The sequence below is a fragment of the Panicum virgatum genome, chromosome 9K, assembly GCF_016808335.1.
Source record: "Panicum virgatum strain AP13 chromosome 9K, P.virgatum_v5, whole genome shotgun sequence".
Classification (NCBI taxonomy): Eukaryota; Viridiplantae; Streptophyta; class Magnoliopsida; order Poales; family Poaceae; genus Panicum; species Panicum virgatum.
The window spans coordinates 12,452,731-12,473,511 of record NC_053144.1 but is presented as its reverse complement, the minus strand read 5'-3'; the positions used below and the strand labels follow the sequence as shown (position 1 = coordinate 12,473,511).

At 47.1% G+C, this 20,781-nt stretch overlaps 1 long non-coding RNA gene across 1 annotated transcript; it reads left to right on the top strand.

The window, feature by feature from the left end:
• Positions 1-19,542: 19,542 nt before the first annotated feature.
• LOC120648375 lies at positions 19,543-20,417 on the top strand. Its single transcript, XR_005664934.1, has 3 exons — positions 19,543-20,011; positions 20,086-20,259; positions 20,335-20,417. It is a non-coding gene; the product is annotated as an uncharacterized LOC120648375 (long non-coding RNA).
• Positions 20,418-20,781: the final 364 nt, after the last annotated feature.

Here is a 20,781-nt window from a genome sequence, read left to right as displayed (position 1 = left end):
CTCCATCGTCGAGTCGTGACAGCTAGACTCCTTCATCACTTGATCGACGACGAGTTCGAAGTCGCTGCGCACGTCGAGGCACTTGATGCCGAGTTCGATGGCGATGCAGAGGCCACCGAGGAGGGCCTCGTACTCTACCATATTGTTAGATGCTGGGAAGTGGAGGCGAATTACGTAGCGCATGTGCACTCCGAGGGGCGAGATGAAAAGGAGGCTAGCGCCTGCGCCGGTTTTCATCACCGACCCGTCGAAGTCCATGGTCCAACACTCCGCTTGGATTTGCGGTGGGGGCAATTGAGTGTCAGACCACTCAGCGATGAAGTCAGCCAAGATCTAGGATTTGATTGCCTTGCGAGGTGCATAGGTGAGAGTTTCTCACATTAGCTCCACCGACCATTTGGCAATCCCACCCGTGGCTTCCTGATTGTGGACTATCTCTCCCCAGGGGAAGGACAAGACCACGGTGATAGGATGGGCCTCAAAGTAGTGGCGCAGTTTGCGCCGAGCCAAAACCACTGCGTACAGCAGCTTTTGGATCTGTGGATACCGCATCTTGGTTTCAGACAACACTTCGCTGATGTAGTACACCGGCCGCTGGACAGGCAGAGCATGACCTTCCTCTTGTCTTTCCACAACGATTACCGTGCTGACCACCTGGGTCGTCGCAGCCACGTATAGGTAGAGGGGCTCACCGTCTATTGGTGGTGTCAGAATGGGGGCATGAATGAGTGACGCCTTTAGCCTGTCGAGGGCTTCATGAGCCTCGGGGTTCCATAAAAAGCGCTCGGTTTTCCTCAGGAGTCGGTACAGAGGCAAGCCTTTTTCATCGAGGCGTGAGATGAAATGACTAAGGGCTGCTAGGTAGCCCATGACCCTCTGTGCCCCCTTCAAGTCTCGGATTGGCCCCATCCGTCTGATGGCCTCGACTTTCTCGGGGTTGGGCTCGATGCCTCTCTAGGAGACAATGAAGCCCAAGAGCATGCCTCGAGGCACCCCGAACACACATTTCTCTAGGTTGAGCTTTACCCCCTTGGCCCTTAGGCAGTCGAACGCGATCTTGAGATCGGTTATCAGGTCGTCAGCCTTCCTAGATTTTACAACGATGTCATCGACATATGCTTCTACGTTCCGCCCGATATGGTCCCTGAATACGTGGAGCATACATCGCTGGTATGTAGGTCCGGCATTTCTGAGGCCAAAAGACATCGTGACATAGCAGTACATGCCGAAAGGTGTGATAAAAGAAGTCGTGAGCTGGTCGGACTCTTTCATCTTTATTTGGTGGTAACCGGAATAAGCATCAAGAAAGGATAAAAGTTCACATCCCGCAGTTGAATCAACGATTTGATCAATACACGGCAAAGAAAAAGGAACCTTCGGACATGCTTTATTTAAACTAGTGTAATCTACACACATCCTCCAATTTCCATTCTTTTTCTTAACTAACACAGGATTAGCTAGCCACTCGGGATGGAATACCTTCTTGATGAATCCGGCCGCCAGAAGCTTCTGCACCTCCTCGTCGATCGCCCGGCGCTTGAGCTCGTCAAAGCGTCGCAGGCGCTGCTTCACCGGCTTGGAGTTGGGTCAGATGTCAAGGGAGTGCTCGGCGACCTCCCTCGGTATGCCAGGCATGTCCGAGGGGCTCCACACAAAGATATCTGTGTTGGCGCCGAGGAAGTCGACGAGCATCACTTCCTATTTGTTGTCGAGGGTGGCGCTGACCTGCAACGCCTTGTCGTCGGGATGGCTCGGGTCGAGGGGCTCCTTCTTGATATCCTCAGTAGGTTCGAAACTGCCTACGTGCCAGTGCGTGGAGTCAGTGACTTCGCTTGCCATCTTATCCAGGCTGGATGCCAGGGCCTCGTCCTCTGCTTGAGCCTCGGCACGTTTGACGCACTCGATGTCGCACTCGTAGGCGTGCTCGAACGACAGGTCGACGGTGATGACGCTCTTCGGGCCCGGCATCTTCATCTTGAGGTACGTGTAGTTGGGAAATGCCATGAACTTGGCATAGCATGGCCGCCCCAATATGGCGTGGTACGCCCCGCGAAACCCTACCACCTCGAAGGTGAGTACCTCTTTGCGGAAGTTTGCCGGCGTGCCGAAGCACACAGGTAGGTCGATCTGTCCGAGGGGTTGGACTCGCTTTCCCGACACGATGCCATAAAACGGCGACACGCTGGGGTGCAACTAGTCCAAGCCAATCCCTATGAGCTCCAATGTGTGCGTGTACAGGATGTTGAGGCTGTTGCCCCCGTCCATGAGCACCTTGGAGAACCGAGTGTTGCCGATGATGGGATCCACGATGAGCGGATACTGGCCTGGATTCGGGATGTAGTCGGGGTGATCCTCGCGGCCAAAAGAGATGGTGTCCTCCGACCAGTCGAGGTAGGATGGTGTAGCCTTGGTGACGGAGAAGACCTCTTGCCGCTCTCGCTTGCGCTGCCGAGCGGTCATGTTCCCCATTGGCCCACCGAAGATGAAGAACACGTTCTCCACCGAGAGGAAGCCGTCGCCACCCTTGTCATCCCCGTCCTTCTCCTTCTTGGCCTCGTCCTTGCAGCCGAGACGGTTGAAGTACTTTCGGAGCATGTCACATTCCTCGAGGGTGTGAGTAACCTTGCCCTTATGATAAGGACACAGCTTCTTCAGCATGTCGTCAAACAGACCGCCGCCTCGAGGGGGCCTCGGAGGCCCTTGTGATCGGGGGTGACGGTGAAAGCCTCGTCAGAGTCCTCTTCCTGCCCCTGACCGCGTTGATTTGGCTGACCCTTCTTCTTCCCCTTCTTACCCCACTTGGTCTTCTTCGCGGGGCCTTTGGGCTTGCTGCCCTCCGCGGGCGCTTCCACCTTGCGTTTGCCTTTCTCACCGTCGAAGATAGCACCGTCTGCCTCCTCGCCGGAAGCGAAGTTGGTTGCTATGTCGAACAGCTCGTTCGCGCTGGAAGGAGGGTTCCGTCCCAACTCACGCACGAGATCCCTGCACGTCGTGCCCTAATGAAGGGCACTAATGACTTCAGAGTCGGTGACGCTAGGGAGCTCGGTGCACTGCTTGGAGAAGCGTCGAATGTAGTCCCGCAAGGGCTCGTCGGGCTGCTGGCGGCACCCTCGGAGGTCCTAAGAATTTCCAGGATGCACGTACGTACCCTAGAAGTTGCCCACGAAGGTCCTGACCAGGTCGGACCAGTCGTGGATCTGATTGGTGGGAAGATGTTCGAGCCACATGCGTGCGGAATCTGCAAGGTGCAGAGGAAGGTTGCGAATGATGACGGCGTCATCAGTCGCGCCGCCCAGCTGGCATGCCAGGCAGGAATCGTTGAGCCAGAGCCCAGGATCCGTTTCTCCCGAGTATTTGGTGAGGGTGGTGGGCTGTCAAAAGCGTGGGGGGAACGGAGCAGCGCGGATTTCCCGGCTGAACACACGGGTGTCCGGAGACTCCGGTGATGGGCTCCTATCCTCCTTGATGTCGAAGCGTCCACCACGTCGAGGGTGGTAGCCGTGAACGGCACCTTCCTTCTTTTTTTGGTTAAGGATATTGCGGGCGTCGCCATCGCGGGTGTTGCCGCGCATGTCCTGGAGGCGCTCCTTTGCAGGAGTCAGCTTCACACAGTCGTGCATCGTGGGTGCCTTTGCCCCGCCCGCCGGTGCGGTGCGCACCGAGGCCTCGCGGTCCTGTTGTGCCGCCCCATCAGCTCTCGCCGAGGCCACCGAGCGCATACGAGACGTAGAGCTCTCGGCCTGCTGCACCACGGCATCCTCGAGGAGGGCTTGCGCTTCCTTGCATAGGTTGCGACCCTCGGGCATAGAGGGCTCGGGCATAGTACGGAGCATAAGTGCTGCGGCGGTGATCTTCTGGCTGGACCTGTTCAAGGTCAGAGGGCTTCCTTCACGTCCATCCACCATGATCCGATCCTGGGCCACGCATCCTGCCTCCCGAGCTCCCATATCGTGACCAGCACGTTCCTGCTCGAGCGCCATGCGCAACTTCTGTGTTTGCTAACGCTCCTCCTCGAGCTTGGTCTCAAGCTCCCGGAGTTGCGCCAGCTGCGCTTGCTATAGCGCTGCGTTCGCCGGAGTGGATGGTCCAGGTGCTGCAATCGCTCCTACCGCGACCGTCACGGCGTGTGCGGCATCTGCTGCATCGTCATCATCATCGGGATGGCCTATCTCGGCGACGAAGCACTCCCGAGTCGGGTCATAGTCCCCCTCGCTGGATTCGTCGGAACAGGTGAGGCAGTTGTCTACCACAGCCTGAAACGACAAGAAGGCTCCGAGATCTCGGATCCCGGAGTAATCCCACTCCGGGTTCGCACGATCCTGAGCGGGGACGGATTCCTCGCCAGTGGAGTCGGGGTACGAGCTGTCGGGTGTTGACGCAATGAGATTGCGAGCCGAGAGCAAAAGATGCCCTGGCAAGTCCTCGTATGCGCTCATGTTGGTGCTGACAGATGATGCGTAGGTCATGGCAGAAACTCGCATCCTGTGAGGGTAGAGCGGCGGCCTAGACGCGGCTCCCCCTGTCAGCATTGCAGTTGGCGCTGGTGGTGAAGGGGTGGTGTTCCCCATCATGGCATTATTTTTTAGCACGCTAGCTTCGACCCACGTGGGGGAGCTAGGGCGCGCCACCCTACGCCGTTCCATGCGCGCTCGTCGCGTGCGCCGTCCCGAGCGCCTCAAGCGCCGGGGCTGCGGCGCTGGAGCGTCGGGGTTGACTATGGGCGAGAGGAGCTCCATAAGGGTAACCGTTGTCGGTTGCCCTGAACTCAAGACTCCCAAACCAGATCACAGTGCCCGCCGGAAACGGGTCCGATATGCCTACCATCTCGAGATCAAGCGGGAACAGAAAATGATTGTCACGCAGTGTGCCCCTACCTGGCGCGCCAACTGTCGGTGTCCGGACCTCGCAGTCTAGCACCAACTAGTAATAATGCTGCGTGTCCCAGTCCATAGATGGTTGATGCAAGAAGAAACACAATGACACCAGGTTTATCCTGGTTCCGGCCGGTGAGGCCGTACGTCCAGCAGAGAGGGGAGCACTATATTATCTTGCACCGGGGTGCTTGTAGTAGGGGGTACAAGCTTGAGCGAGAGAGGGAGGGAAGCTCCCAAGTCTCTAGATGCACTAGAGTGGATTGAGGCAAGTGCCAATATATGAGAAGAGTCGAGTGCGAGTGGATGTCCGTGTGCGTCTGCTCAAGTGTCTGTGCGTGTGCCCCTCCCTCCTTTTATAGTCCCAAGGGAGAAGGGTTACATGTGTGCGTGATCTGCCGAAGTTATCCCTTTCTCCCCGAACCGGGGAGGAACAGTTGGTAGCTCCTGTCACTGAGTGCCGTGAGGCTTGGTGCCGGGCATGGTTGTCCTCCTTGCGAATCCTGATGACCGTGCCCAGAGCATGTCCTTGCCCTGTGGCATCAGTCGGCGGCATGGCGGTTGCTATAGAGGTGCGCAGTGTACCGCGTTGACGAGGCGAGGCGCCGAGGGTGCTGCTGGCGGTGGTCTTGCCCTGGTCAAGGGCCATACCGCATCCGAGGATTGCTGCCCGTGCCTCCGAGGGTCTTGTAGAGGAGAGAAGTACAAGGAGTTGGTGGTACAGTAGCGGGGCAGTGTCAGACATGTCCGCCCAGTGTTCTGCTGATCCACACCGCGTCGGGAATAGCGGCACAGCGATCGGAGCAGGTGGACGAGACGCCAGTCACGTCCGCTGTGCGGCATGGTGGCCGACATCAGCTGGCGTTGTCCGACTCCCGCTCCATGCCACGGAGTGGGTAGCAATAAGTGTGCCCGTCCCGTCGGGTGGTTGGGCCGCAGCCCCGGTCTGCCGAGGGGGGTCTCGAGCGAGGCGGAGGTTTCCCCCGCGCCGAGGCCCCGTGAAGGGCTCAGCTCAGGGGGCCTCGAGCGAAGTGGAGATTGCCCACGCTTCGAGGGGCCTCGGCATGGAGCCCTTGAGCGAGGCGGAGTTCGCTCCGCGGCTGGTGAGGCCTCGGAAGGGCCGTACCGTGGTGTTGGGCCGTGGGCCAAGTGTGCGCTTGGGCTTTTTGGCTCCTGGAGGGAATTTGGGCCAATAGCTTGATCGCGCTCTGCGTATTTTTGAGGTGTTTTAGTCCCTAATTTAGGGTGCCCCAAATTATGGTACCCGACAATAAGCAAGAGACATAAGCCTTTAGATAGGTTTGGGCTGCGAAGATTGGCGTAGTATGTTATGTCCTATGTTTGGTGGATTGTATTTCTAGTTGTGTTTCTTCGCCCTTTGGTGGGTTCCCCCTACCCATATTATATAATCTCAGTGGAGGAGTGGGGAGGGAGAGTTATAATGTTATTGCTCCTGTCTCCTAGTCGATGATAAAGTATAGAATCCGACTAGATTATTACAAATATTGCCAGCCAAAATGTACTTCCATATCTCAGGGTTTTCTTGTAAAATCAAAGGATAGTGCAAATCAAAGGATAATTTTGTAAAAAGCATGTGGGTACTTGATAAGTCAACACGATACGCAGGTGTGCTGGTACATATATACGCGCTGATTTTCTTGATCGCCATGGAAGCTGCATGCATGCATGATTAAGGAGGAGCTGGCAACAAAGGACCTCAATAAGGTATAGTCTCACACTCAAGAGAAGGTTAACAAAAAAATAAAAGGAGAAATGCATGTAAACATGAAAAGAAGGAATATGGAAAATGATAGTACTTGTCAGATTTGCGGAGGAGAAAGAAGATGACGAGTTTCAAGCTATGATATCTTGTACTAAGGCTAGAGCTTTAAGGGAGGAACTGAGGAAGGAATGGATATAGTTCTAGAAAATAAACTACTTAAAACTGGCCCTGAATGGTTTATCTTGTTGATTGAGGATCTGAGCATAGAGAATAGAGCTCAGCTGTTGTTTTGTTTTTGCATAGCTTGGCACCTCAGAAATAATGCAACTCATGATGATGGTAATTAAAGCTTCGATTTATGGATCAGCCAGATTTGTTGAAAGCTATTGGAAGTCTCTGTTACAGATCCGGCATGGTAAGGAAAATGACAAGAAGAGAAAAGCACCAGTATATGATGGTTGAAAACAGGTGGAGAGATAAGCCTTCATTTGGAGAAAAGGTGCGGTTTATGCCTAAGGATGGACGAAACTGAATATGGATGCCACTTCTGATCCATCTTCAGGAGAAGCAAACATAGGAATCGTAATAACCAGAGATCATTCAGGGAAGGTGTTGATAGCTTGGAAGCATGGCATTCATTGTGTGTCAGTGGAGGATGTCGAAGCTGCGGCATACCATGAAGGGGTTTAGCTATCAAATGAATGGATCAGAAGACCGGCTGTGATCGAATCCGATTGTCATAATGTCGTGAACTCCCTGATTTTCGATGCTGAAAATAGAGCTAGCTTCTCCAATTCTGTGAAAGAAATAAAGTCTTTTTTGTCTGCAATCCCAGAGGTAAAAGTATGAAAAATTGGGAGAGTGCAATAAGGTTGCCCATGAGTTAGCCTAGTTAGCAAAACGGTGTATGCATTTGGCGGTTTGGAGAGATCAATCTCCTGTTTGTGTTCATAAGCTTTGCACCCCTTGATTGTAAATCTTTATCAAACTAATGAATTGGACTCCTTTCTTAAAAAAAGAGAGGAGAAATGCATGTTTGGATCGATTAGATTAACAAGAGCCATAAATTTTTTGGGTGTCCTATGGCAAACCGTGCAGTGACCCATTCCGATATAGTGCCGTGTATATAAATGCCACAGGTATATTAATATATATATTCTTCGTGAGATCGTGAGCGTTCATGATCGAAACATTTACATCAATAGACAGCTCAGTCTCGGGGACAATCTCCATGATGTGCACTACCTTCACAATTTTTTAAGCATAGCTAGATTTTTTATTTCCATTATTGCTAAGCAAACTGTCTGAAACCTGCTAGCTACTAGCCACAAGTAATAAGGACGCAGTGTGTGTATTATTTTATTGCTACCCAAAAGATTGTGGGATACCTAGTGTTGCATATATGTAGTTTTTTTAGTGCCCGGCCTCTTCTAGAAACATTTGTGCTGTTCATTAGGTGATTTGCAAAGGAGATCGAGGTTAAGAAAGAAAAAAAACACCCGAACGTCACCTTCCAAATCTTTTCAACTGTAGCTAGAGGCTAGAGCAAGCTGACAAGAAAGCTCCGATCCATTAATTTCGCATCTCCTCGCTAGCTTTTACTCCCTCCGTTCCAAATTATAAATCATTCCAAAAATCTTGGAGAGTCAAAGTTTTTCAAGTTTAACCAAATTTATATGACAAGATAATAATATTTATGATACCAATTAAGTATCATTAGATTCTTTGTTAGCTATATTTTTATAGTGCACCTATTTGATATTATAAATCTTTATATTTCTCTGTATAATTTTGGTCAAACTTTGAGATGGTTTGACTCTCTAATATTTTTGAAATGAGTTATAATTTGGAACGGAGGAAGTATAAATATGTGTCTGGCATATCCTGATACTCGTTTCATTTTAGATACCCCAACTTCACGTACGGTTTTGATTTCCAACGCTATCAAGGACGCTGTTATTAATTAGTTGTTGCAACCAAGAGAACAGAAACAGAGAACAGATTACTGCTGATCACCTTGGGCCCTTAGTCTGCTGGTGGCACACAGCCTTTTTTTCATTTTATATTTTTTAAAAAAACAAAATTTCAAAAATATATGTCGAATAGGGAAATTTTCAAAAATAGTTCTTGTACCTAGAAAAATTTGAAATAATTCATTTGGTCTAGTTGTGCTTATCTAAAATTTACCAAACTTTTTTATAGCTGTTAGGAAATAAAATAATGGTACTGTAAAAGTTATGGCTTCTAATACTCAGTATAGCAGCATGGATAAATAACCCATTTAAACTAGACATATTGCAAGATCTAATTTAAAAACTTATTCTAGAAATGTTTTCTGGGCCTACCAATTTTGTACAAGTCTATGCTCACCATATTCAACACTCTGGCCAAAGATGACATGCATCCAAAGGATGGATCTTGAGATTTAAATAAAAGTGCATTAAACTGGTATTTAAAATAGAGCAATATACATTGATCAAATTAAAAACTTTATGTAACAAAAGTTGTAGATCTTGTTTCATAGAATCCAGAACCGTTGAGTTTGTATTTTTTTTATTTTTTACGATTTTATATCGATTTTACAAGTTCACTATTTAATGCGCCCTGGCGCCAGGACCTAAATGTAAATTTTTTTTACATTTAGGTCATGTCGCCCACTGGATGGGCGACAGGCACCCTGCCCTCACCCATTTTTGAAAATTTACCTATTCGGCATATATTTTTGAAATTTTGTTTTTTTTTAAATATAAAAATGAAAAAAGCGCTGGCACACATATGGCCATCTGATCGGCCCACGTGAGCATGTCCCCTACTAACTGGATTAATTTAAGTTTGTGTCAGGTATGGACCGAGAACCGTTGTCTTATGACTCTCATGATGATTTCGTTTTGTCTTTTGCAATGTACCGCGCTAGCTTCATGGGCAGCTAGCAGTCAATGTTTTCGGCAACCAGTCGCTGTAATTCTACAGTATCTATGTTAATACGTATGATAGATGCTTACTCCATTGATGTCGCCACTTGCGGATATAAAATAAAATGACAGATTTCAAGCATGTATAAATTTACAAAGTTTATGACCTCCATCCTTTCTAAATTACACTCCCTACGTTTATAATTTTTCAAAGTCAAACATTTTCAATTTGAACTACAAATAGCAAACATAGAGGCTAATAACATAAAAATTATATTAGTAGATTTATCGTGAAACCAATTATTATAAAATGTAATCTTTTTTATTTAAAATAATTTATTTTTAAAGATATCGTTGGTTAAAATTAAAAGTTTTACTTATAAAACTAAACATAGCTATATTCTGGGATGGAGGGAGTAGTTTACATTATTTTTGTTATAAGTCAAAGCTTTGAATAGCTTCATAAAAAAAGACTCGATATTTATGCCATCTTATTAATTTCATTAAATCCATATGGAATATACTACTTGGTAATACATTTATTTTGTAGTACCGAAGATGTTTATGTCTGTGCGCGTGCGCGGCCGTGTGTGTGATTCAAAATAGAGTTGTTAGATTTAGGACAAAGCTAAAATGATCCATAATTTGGAATAGAGGGATTAATGTCTTCTCTGTGTGATAATTTCATCAAATAGGCATGCAATCTATTATACTAATAAGAGTGTTAAAAAAACCACCATGTTCGCCGAAGGGATCCAAAAATTTCCATATAATTTAAAAAGGTTGATCTACACAATTGGATTCCCATATATGACATCAAATATATAATGTTTACTAAATTATGTCATACAATATGTTCAATGCATAGATCTACTCTTGTGGAGTCCAACAAAATTTATTTTTCCATTTTATGATTTTTTTGTGATTTACTATAATTTTTCAAATATTCATCCAAAAGAAACCTTAAAAAAAGGAAAACCTCTAAGAAAATCACCCAGAGAGGTCATATATCCAGTTTTGCGAGTTCGAGGTGGCAAAATACCCGGTTTTCGAGTTCAAGGTGGAAATATAAACTCGGCCCATTGTTCAGAGAAGTAAATAAGACTTTTTCCTATTTATTTTGTTGCCATTAACTCATGATGGACGTGGAGACACCAAAATGGATCAGCTGCAGTCAGAACACACATACATACAATGCAAGTTAGTACAACAAAATACTAATGAGCACCTAAGTACAGGCCTTATAAGTAGAGTGATGAACTATAAGATTACAGAGGTGGAGAGGACCGTAAAAATGAATTAGCTAGAAGGGTAGAGCATATATAGCAGCCTATCCAGCCAGCTAACATGGAGCGGGACAGATCGAGCAGACATGAAAAGGCCAAGCAAGCATAGGATTCCATATTTCCATCCAAGACGAACACACGCGAGTGAATCTCATTTGCCCTCGTTTTCCCCCCATCTACCGCACCTGCCTATATGATGCTTGCAGGGAGAGCCACCAGAGAGATCGAGGGAGCCCTTGAATGAAATGATGCTTCTGAATAGCCAACATGCTGCGTGCTAGCCGCCACTGGAGCGTGATGAATGGTCAGCACAGAGACGTGCTGGTCCCACGCCAAACAAAGCAGCATGTGCATCGCATGGCGGTAAATCGCCGAGAAACACGAGTAGGCCAGGACCTACCGAGACCAACAGGAGCTAGGGGGGCTTTGTGCCTCCAGGACGGAGCGAGCTGCGAGTAGGCCGGGACGAGACGACGACGCTACAATACAATGATTATTAATATAATAATTATCAGGGCCACATCGACATCGTGCCCAGCACAGCACATCAGCGATAGGAGTACTACTAGCACAGCACAGCACACTCCTCTTAGGCTCTGTTTAGCTCCCACTCCATAAACCCCGTAAATAAAAAAATCGTCACATCGAATGTTTCGACACATGGAGTACTAAATTAAGTTTATTTACAAAACTTTTTGCATAGATGAGTTGTAAATCGCAAGACGAATCTAATGAGCCTACTTAATTCATGATTTGCAACAGTGATGCTACAATAACCATCTGCTAATTATTGATTAATCATGAATTAATTAGCATCATTAGATTCGTCTCGCGATTTACAACTCATCTGTGCAAAAAGTTTTATAAATAGACTTCATTTAGTACTTCAAATTAGTAAGATTCCAACACAAAAAAATTTTGCGCTGGAACTAAACAGGGCCTTAGCTGAGTGCCCAGGATCAGAAATAAATTGCGTTTAGAGCTAGGCTACTGTTACTGTAGTGCGCACCTTGATTTAATTTATTTGTTGGCGACACGCCGCATACGTGGCAAAGTCACGCACACACAGGAAGCTGAGCAAAGTACTACTGTACTCCAGTACGAGATCATTGCACAGTAACAATCCTGACACCTTGTGTATTTTTATGCGAGCTAATCTCGAGGAACCAAAGATGCTGCTTGGCCAAGGGGTGTGTTCACCGGTGGATCCCAAGCTGAATATCGGAGGTTTATCTTCTCTTTCTTCTTCCTCCTATTCAACCATGGCTGGAAATTATATGTGGATCCACCCCTGGTGTTTGGATGGGGTGATTGAAATCTAGTCACCGTCACATCGAATATTTAGACATCAATTAGAAGTATTAAATATAAGGCTAATATCCCGACATCTTGTGGTTTTACCCTTTGTGCCAGCTAGTCTTAAGGAACGAATGATGTTGCTTTCCTGAAACTAGCCAGATATACTGTAGTTAGTACCACTTGTGTTGGGTAAGCCTAGCTACAATGCAACATTGGGGCACATGGCTACCGATGGCGATGCATGTTTCAATCAGATACTGATGGCAATTAATAACAATACTTGTTGGGGATTGGACCTTCGGAGGACGCACCCGGAGGTTAATCCCAGCCTCAAAAAACATTTCCTGACCTGTCTGCAGCTTTTCGTCGCTGGGTAACAAATACGCCCGAAGGTCTGGAGGCGTCCACCAGGGCGCGGAGGACCAGGAAGCCCACCTTCGGATATGAAGGTCCGGAGGCGCCTACTAGAGCGCGGAGGACCAAGAAGGCCACCTTCGGATACGAAGGTCCGGAGGCGTCTACCAGGGCGCAGAGGACCAGGAAGGCCACCTTCGAATATGAAGGTGACAATCGATCGCCTAGAAGCACAAGCTTGGGGACCAAGACCTGCGAATGTTTCTGAAGCCCAAAGGATAACGAACATTGGTCCAGACCCAGACGAAGGACACCAGAACCTTCGTAGGGGTCATGCATGCGTGTAAAATGTGAGTGCGTGAGAAGGTCAGATTTGCGCACCTTTCACCTTGTAATTTTACCACGAAATCGGCTGTTAGTGAGCTGTAAATGAGTTGGAGAGGGGCATTTCGGAGATAGCGTAGTTGAGGGTGAGGGTATAAATAGCCCCTCCCCTCCACCATGTGAAAGGGTTGAATTTTCTGGTTATTTACTAGAGAATTTGTTGTCCATTTCCATTGTCATTTACGTTCCGTTTATGCTCCCTGTCTGGGCTTCTACCAAACAAAGATCCCAACAATACTGATGACAACTAAAAAAATCGTCTATGGTTTCAATCAGAAGCACTACATACATGTATATGGCCTGGTTTCATATACTCACTCTTTTTCCTTTTATTATCTAAGGCGTGGTTTGATCCGGCGCAGTGGATGCTACACTTCAAATGTTACTATCTTATATATAATGTTATAGTAAGTATACTCATGAAATCAACTATAATAGAAAATTATTTTTCAAATATCAATCCACGCTACGGGAAACGGCCTATTTGCCGTGTCCCCAAAATTTGCCATGGACAACTTCTCAGGCACATGGCAAACGACTCTTTCGCCGTGTGTCACCTAAAAGACGCACGACAAATGTTGGGCACATGGCAAAGCCTTGCCGTGTGCTTTGTTTTGACACACATTGCCGTGTGCTTTATTTTGGCACACGGCAAAGCCATATTCTGTCGTGTACTTTTTTTTCACGCAGCAAAGTAATAAAAAAAATCTCTTCTCACCTTGAAAACTTTTTATGCTCTTCACATACAACATGTGGCACTCTATGTTAAAATTTGGTACATTTCTATATTTGTTTGCTATATTTAACTAATTAATTTGGTACATCATGTAGAAATTAAAAAAAAATATTTGTGGTGTGCTCTAGATCTGGCACACGACAAATGACCAGGCTTTGCCGTGTGCTCTAGATCTAGCACACGGCAAAGTTAATTTCAAATTTTGTAAATGACCTCTGATGGAAAAATAGTCAAAATAAAAGTTGTTGATCTCGAAAAGTTATGAAACTGTGTAGTTGACAACTTTTAAATTTGAATTCGTTTAGTGCCTCAAACAAGCAATTTACACTCGGTTTAGAATAATATGTGGGAAAAAATAGAGTATAGACACAAGTGAGTGTGTCGTGTAGTGGTAGAGGAGGTTACACGTGACGGGGAGGTCGCGGGTTTGAATCCTGCCGGCCGTGTAGTGCACGAAAAATGTCGTGACTTGCGACTTTGATGGAGCGGATGGTGGCTAGCCAGTGGGGTCCTCTCGGATTAAATTTCTTTTTATTTCCTATTATAATTTCAGATTTCTAAACAAAATTTGCCGAGTGCTTTTTAGCGGTCGGCAAACCTTTGCCGTGTGCCCAAGAAACGATCCACGGCAAAGGGCCTCTTTTTGCCGGCCGTTGTATGTCGTGGGCGGTATGTCGTGTGCAATATGGCATTTGCCAGTCCACTCCCGTAGTGCCAGTGATACTAATTAAATTTGTGTGGTATATAATCTTTACATTTTTAGACTAACTGTTATTCAAATAATAACACAGAGATTGAATTTTAGGTTGCATGCATGCCTTACAAAAAGAAGCGGAGGGAATACATGAATTTTATAAAGAATTGCCGGTACAAATTAGGACAACTCGATATAGCCATTGCTCAAATGGGGCCTACTATGGGAATAATATTCCCTTCGTTCCAAATGATAATTCATTTCACTTTTTAATCCTAAATTTGACTAGACATCTTATTCAAACATTTGCACAAATATCACTTTTTCTGTTGTGGCTCCCTTTATTAATACAAGTTCTTCAATAATAATTTAAACTTGATTATATTTGCACAAATTTTTTGAATAAGATGAATGGTTAAATTTGAAGTAAAAAATAAAGTTAAGTGAATTATAGTTTGGATCGGAGGGAGTATGTGCTGTTAGAGCTTGAAGTAGTACATTAATTTGCAAATCGAGTTAGCTTTGCAATTCAGAACAGAAACAAATATTATGTATGAGAGCAAATCAAAATGCTAGGGCTATTTTTCTTACCTGAAAACTTGTTCACACGGCAGTTGGAGATTTCCACCAAAAAATATAGGCAAATGGGCAATATCTCCATAATCTCAACAGAAAATCTTTTCTTTATAAACAAGGCCTTTGCATATGTTTCCCTATCAACCAATGGTATTGTTTAGATCGTCACTAATTGTACCCATGACAGGGATTACATCTTTCAGATAGGAGGTCACATCAGATCATAGGGCTATTGTATTTATTCTGGCTCAGTGACATATTGGGGGGGCTTTAATTATTTTGTGAGGTTATTTGACATAACATATCATTTAGGTGGGATTTTGGTGCATAATTGAGATCCATCGAAAAAATGATTTTATTCCTTTCTCTTGGCCTTTTATGAGAGAAAGTGAAATGCACCAATTAGGTCAAAAGGGACGGCACGGCAGAGGACGTGTACAAAGATTACGTCCACAACCACATGATTCAACATAGGGCTCCTTCAATCACTACTACAGAACAGGCCTTTGGTCCAAATCATTTGTCCCGGCTGCCTTTGGACCCGGGACCAAAAAGTACTTTAGTCCCTGGTCCAATGGCTAGCCGGGGCAGCGTGGAGGGACAGGGGCCTTTTGTCCCGGTTGGAGCCACCAACCGGGACAAAAGCCTCTACATTTGTCCTAGCTAGTGGCCCCGGTTGGTGGCTCCAACGGGGAGACAACACTAGCAGACGCCATTCATGGTTACATCCTATGGGACAAGCAGTACATCGTCCTCAATCCTACCGATCAGGGATCAAGGCCGGCATCACCGCAACACGCTCGTCGTTCACCTCCTCCGCCACCATCTCCGGAACCTGCCCCAGAACACTCTGCTGCTGAGCCGCCATCTCCTAGGCAACCGTTGACTACTCCTGCTGAGCCGCCATCTCCTGGCTCACCTCCTCCGCCACCGCCAAAGAAGCGAAAAAAGACAAAGCCAGAGAATAAGGATAAACCACTGGACCCTTCAAAATTAAAATTTGTAACACCCGGTTTATAAAAGGACATAAACCGAGCAATTATATACGTGTCAGGATCAAGTCACACGTATATACAATAGAATGAACAGTATATCACAGCACATATCACGTAAAAAGATATAATAAAGCGAATACGAATGTTATTTATTACAATAATGACAAAATGTCTGATACAGAGTATACGGAAGCGTAAAACATATACGATAACTCTCGTCGGAAGCTGAACAGGGCGCCACAGGGACGTCGACTGGGAGACGAACGCCTAGAAGTCCTCGTACTCCTGGTAGCTCTGAGTGAACTCCCTCGCGTCGGCAGGAACTGAGCAGCAGTAGAGTATCCCCAAAAAGAACAAGGGAAAAAGAGTAGAGTAGGCAAGAGTGAGTACACAACTTGTACTCAACAAGTATAACACAAACTATGAGGCTCTAAGGTTGGCTGACTCAACTGCATTAGCTTTTAATCTTGGCAAATTTTATTAAAGCTATTTACTATAAGTTGATGAGTTACCATACCCCAGTTACATAGTAATTAATCAGAATTAATTATGATACTACTGAGAACCAAACCAAACCACCGGGGGAACCCCCCCTAATCAAAGGAAGATAACCCCACTAATCAAAAGGAGGATCTGGGCCGCTCATGACCGTGAGCACGGGTAGTATACCAGTTTTACACTCTATAGAGGTTGCACATCTTTACCCACAAATCGTGAGCTACGATAGTTGTTCATCACACTTTCCGTAGGTGAGATGACTAGCAAACTCACTACGAGGCCGTTACAAAGGACCAAGTTGGTAAGGGGTAACCGCTAAGGATTCAGGCTCCGCAACGATGGGACCCACCTCGAGGGGGTACAAGATAACACAGACCAAGCCTCGTAGCGCAGGGACCATTGAAGCTCACCCTTCCTCTTGCCCCGTCGGTAAGTTACTCCCGAACCAAAATGACCTAATTAGTAAGCCAAAACCGTCCCATTCCAGTCTTGTGGTAGCGCTGTTGTCCCAGGTTGTCGCTCTATGAACCGGTCCTTATGGAGAGTGGCCAACCCAGCACTAAGCACCGTGCTGGCCCCCTAAACCAAGTTTTTAGAAAAAACCAATTTTAACGAGACGTGAGCCGCTCAAGCACAACGCAGAGGGCCACTCTCCGAATTAAGTTGCATAAATCATTAATCAAATTAATTAAAAAGGACCAAGTGTGTTATAGCGCGGCACCTAGCACAACCAACCAAAATGCAACCCAAAGGATATATATATATATATATATATATATATATATGAATGATATAAAGTGGCTAGGAAAGTCCTTATAGGCATAAAGTATTAAGATGCAGTATGAAATTGTATTTAAAGGTTATAGGTGGTGTTCATGTTATACTTGCCTCCCTCAAACTGTTCCTGCTGCTCAAACTGCTCAGAAGATGGTGGCTACTCCGGGTACTGGTACTGATGCTCCTCCGAAGGATCAACGTCTACTCACGAACACATGGCCAAAAACAAGGCAACAACATAAACATACATGCAAACAAAGGCTAACACTAAGAAACAGTACAACAATACATAAAAACAGCAAACAAAACTGAGCTAGAACTATTCTACGCGTTACAACGATCGCGTGGACATACAGAACGCTTAAAACGGAGCTAGAACGTGAAAACTAGGGCTAAAACAGGGTCCAGGGGTCTATCTGCAAGAAAACTGAAGTTCTAGGGGGTTCTACGCAAAAACTAAGGGCTTAAACATAATTAACGGGTAGATCTAGGGTCTAACGCGCAAAAACAGCAGGTCTGGACCGCGGGTTCTAAAAGAGAAAAGCGTAGGGGCCTAAGTGCTAAAAACATGGTCAAACTGGAATTTCTTTTGAACTAACCAGGACTGCGGGTTGATTTCAAGGAAGCTGGGGGACTCTTTAGCAAAATTGCCCATGCGCTGACTGGTATCTGATTTGTTTGACTTCGGGCCGTCCGGATCTGGGCCGTAGGATCCCGATCCGACGGTTGAGAGGGGGGCGTGAGGAGCCGCGGCGGCGTGGGTCGCCGTCGTGCGGTGCCCGGGGCGGAGCGCCGCCGGACTTCACTGAAAACGGTGCCCGGGGCTCGATTCGAGGAGCGGCTTGGCCAGGGAGGACGATCGCGGCAAGCATAAACTACTGGAACCATTTGTGTGGGGTTGCGGCGGACGGAGCAAGGCGCATAGCGGAGGAGGCGGCTCTGCGTGGCAGAACTCGACGGCGAGCTCGCGGGAATACGGTTCTGGGCATGGGAAAGGCTGCAAACGGGTGCGTGTGCGAGCGCAGCACTACTGGAAGCCAAAACAGAGGCAACGTGAGACGGTGTGCTGCTGCGGAGATTCCGTCATGGCGGATCTGCGGCACACGCGGCGGCGACATGCCGGCGAATGGCGCTCCAGCCTCGGGTGCGGTCTACAGTCCACATGACCTAGCGCAACAGGAAGGGCAGGGTATTGCGATGCTTACCAAGGGTCAGAACGGGCGGATGTGGCTGTGCAGGGAGGTCGTCAGCGAGGTTCGGGCGGCGGGTCGGCATGGAGCTCGCGAAGGAAGGTGCTGGCATGCGTCACCGGGCTTCTGGGTCCCATGGCTCGACTCAGGGAGGACCTGCGATGGTGTGAGGGGGTCAGGGAGGCCGGAGCATCAACGGCGGCGAGCAATTGCTCGGAGACGGCCTCACCAGCGGCGGCGGAGCCGTGGTCGATTCCGATGAGTGCAGGGTGGAGGCCGAGGGCAGGAGGCTCGGGGTCGGTCCAGGGCACGGGGCGGAGCTTCTCCGGCAGCTTGCTATGGCGGGGACATCGGGGAGCATCGGGAACAAGGCGGCGGCTTCTGTTCTGAGCAAAGTGGTGCGGTGGTGAGCTAGGGTAGGAGGCTGCGGTGGCGTAGGTGGAGTGGGGAGCCCGGGGTGCGGCTGCGGCGGTACTTGTAGGGCGGCCGCTCGATCGGGGCGTGCGTGCTCGGTATGGAAGACGCGGCGAGGATCACGGAGAGATTGGCGCGGCTATTGCATGGCGCGTTGGGGAAGAAGGGGATGACCGGTGGGGCTGCGGCGTCAGCGAGACGGGCGGACGCGGCGCGCGCGGCGCTGAGAGCGGCAGCGGCTGGGCTGAGCGCTGAAGGGGAGCGGTGCTGGGCCGTGAGGGAAGGAGGGGCACGCGCTGGCAGCTTGCTGGGCCGAGGTGTGGGCCGCGGGGGAAAAGGGAAGGTGGGCCACGGGGAAAGAAAACGGACCGGGCCTGGGTGCTGCTGGTTTGGGCCGGCGGCTTGGGTTGGGCTGCTGGGCTGGCTAGGCTGATTCCGGGTTTGGGTTTTCTGGGTTTCTTCCTTTTTCTGGTTTTCTTTCTCCTTTTCCTTTTCTATTTCTATTCCTTTTCAAACTCAACTATTTGAATTCAAACTCAAATTTGAATTCAAACCCTATGCACTCAAACAAATAAAACAATGCACCAGCATGAATGCACACACATTTTAGCCCTAAAATAAATTTTAATTATTTTATGAAGCAAGAATAAATTATAAATGCAAGGCTAAGCAAATTAAATTCTAGAAAATTAAATAAACCAATTAATTTATTAGTAATTCCTGAAGTTTAGATTAGGGTGTTATAAAATTTTTTATTGGAATGAAGGAATCGAATAGAAGAAAGTTCATTGAGAAACCTCCGCATTCGGACTACGACCGCTCGATTAAGAAATCATACGACAAGATACAATCAGGGGCGTCATCGTCCGGTGTTCCAAAGCTCGGGGCCCAACAGAAACAATCAATAGAACCGCTAGTTGTTCTAAACCAGGAACAACAAGGCTTTCTGGGGTTCTTGCAATCAGCAAAGCTCACTACTGATCAGATAACAGGGGCTTCAAATCAAAATCTGGATCCGCTGAAAGAGTATCCGATAGCTCCAGTGGTCAAATGGCACTATAAGGAGGGCACCAGCCTTGTACCCCCCCAGATATTGTGCAGTTGCTTCCAACGCAAATGCGAAGGCTACATGATTTGTACATAAAGGCGATGAGAGAATGCAACTTCATGCAAGGCGCAAAGATTGGAGATGAAGATTTCTTTCGTGGAGAGGCCATCATATGGATTGATTGGGAAGAAGTGTACCAATTATACCATCAGGACGCCCTCGACATCTCTATGGTCGCTTTGTGGCTTCTGTAAGTGTTCTTTAAATCTTTTTCATTACCATATAGAACTAACGATGGAGGTTCCTTACTTCATTTTGTATCCCGTAGGATGGAGATTCAAACATGCTAGAAAAAAGGGTATTACCACATCAACTTTGTCGACCCACAGGTTGTGAATTGCAAGAATCTCCTGAGCAATCCTGCAGAAACATTCAAAAACTTGTACAAGTACCTAACCATTCAACATTACAAGAGTCTCATTCTATTTCCGTACAACTTTGCGTAAGTCTTTTTTGCCATATAACTATTTTAGTTCTGTATAACTGAATTTTATTAACCGTACATGAAATCTTGCAGAGATCACAGGATACTAGTTGTCATATTTCCGGACTTGAGCTTAGCAGTTGTTATGGACTCTTTGCGGAGAGATCCAGACCAATTCAAAGACATGAGCGACATGTTGAACAAGTAATTAATTCTTCTCATACCACCTCAATCACCATTACTTTTGAAATCAACTATCTTTAATTATTCATCTGGGTTCATGTTCCAGGTTTGGAAGAAATTCATTCGAAAGCATAGTGGCAATTTCAGCGCCGAACTAAAATGGAAGAAAAACTTTCCGGTACAGATGAGATTCTACTTTATTTGCATGTTCCATATCCTTTAATATATATGTATACATTGATAGCTAATTACTTCATTTATTTCTCTTAAAGTGTCGGAGGCAGGCGCAAGGAACTAATTTATGCGCATACTATGTCATAGAGAATATCCATGGCCTGGTATGTCCTCAAAAGACCG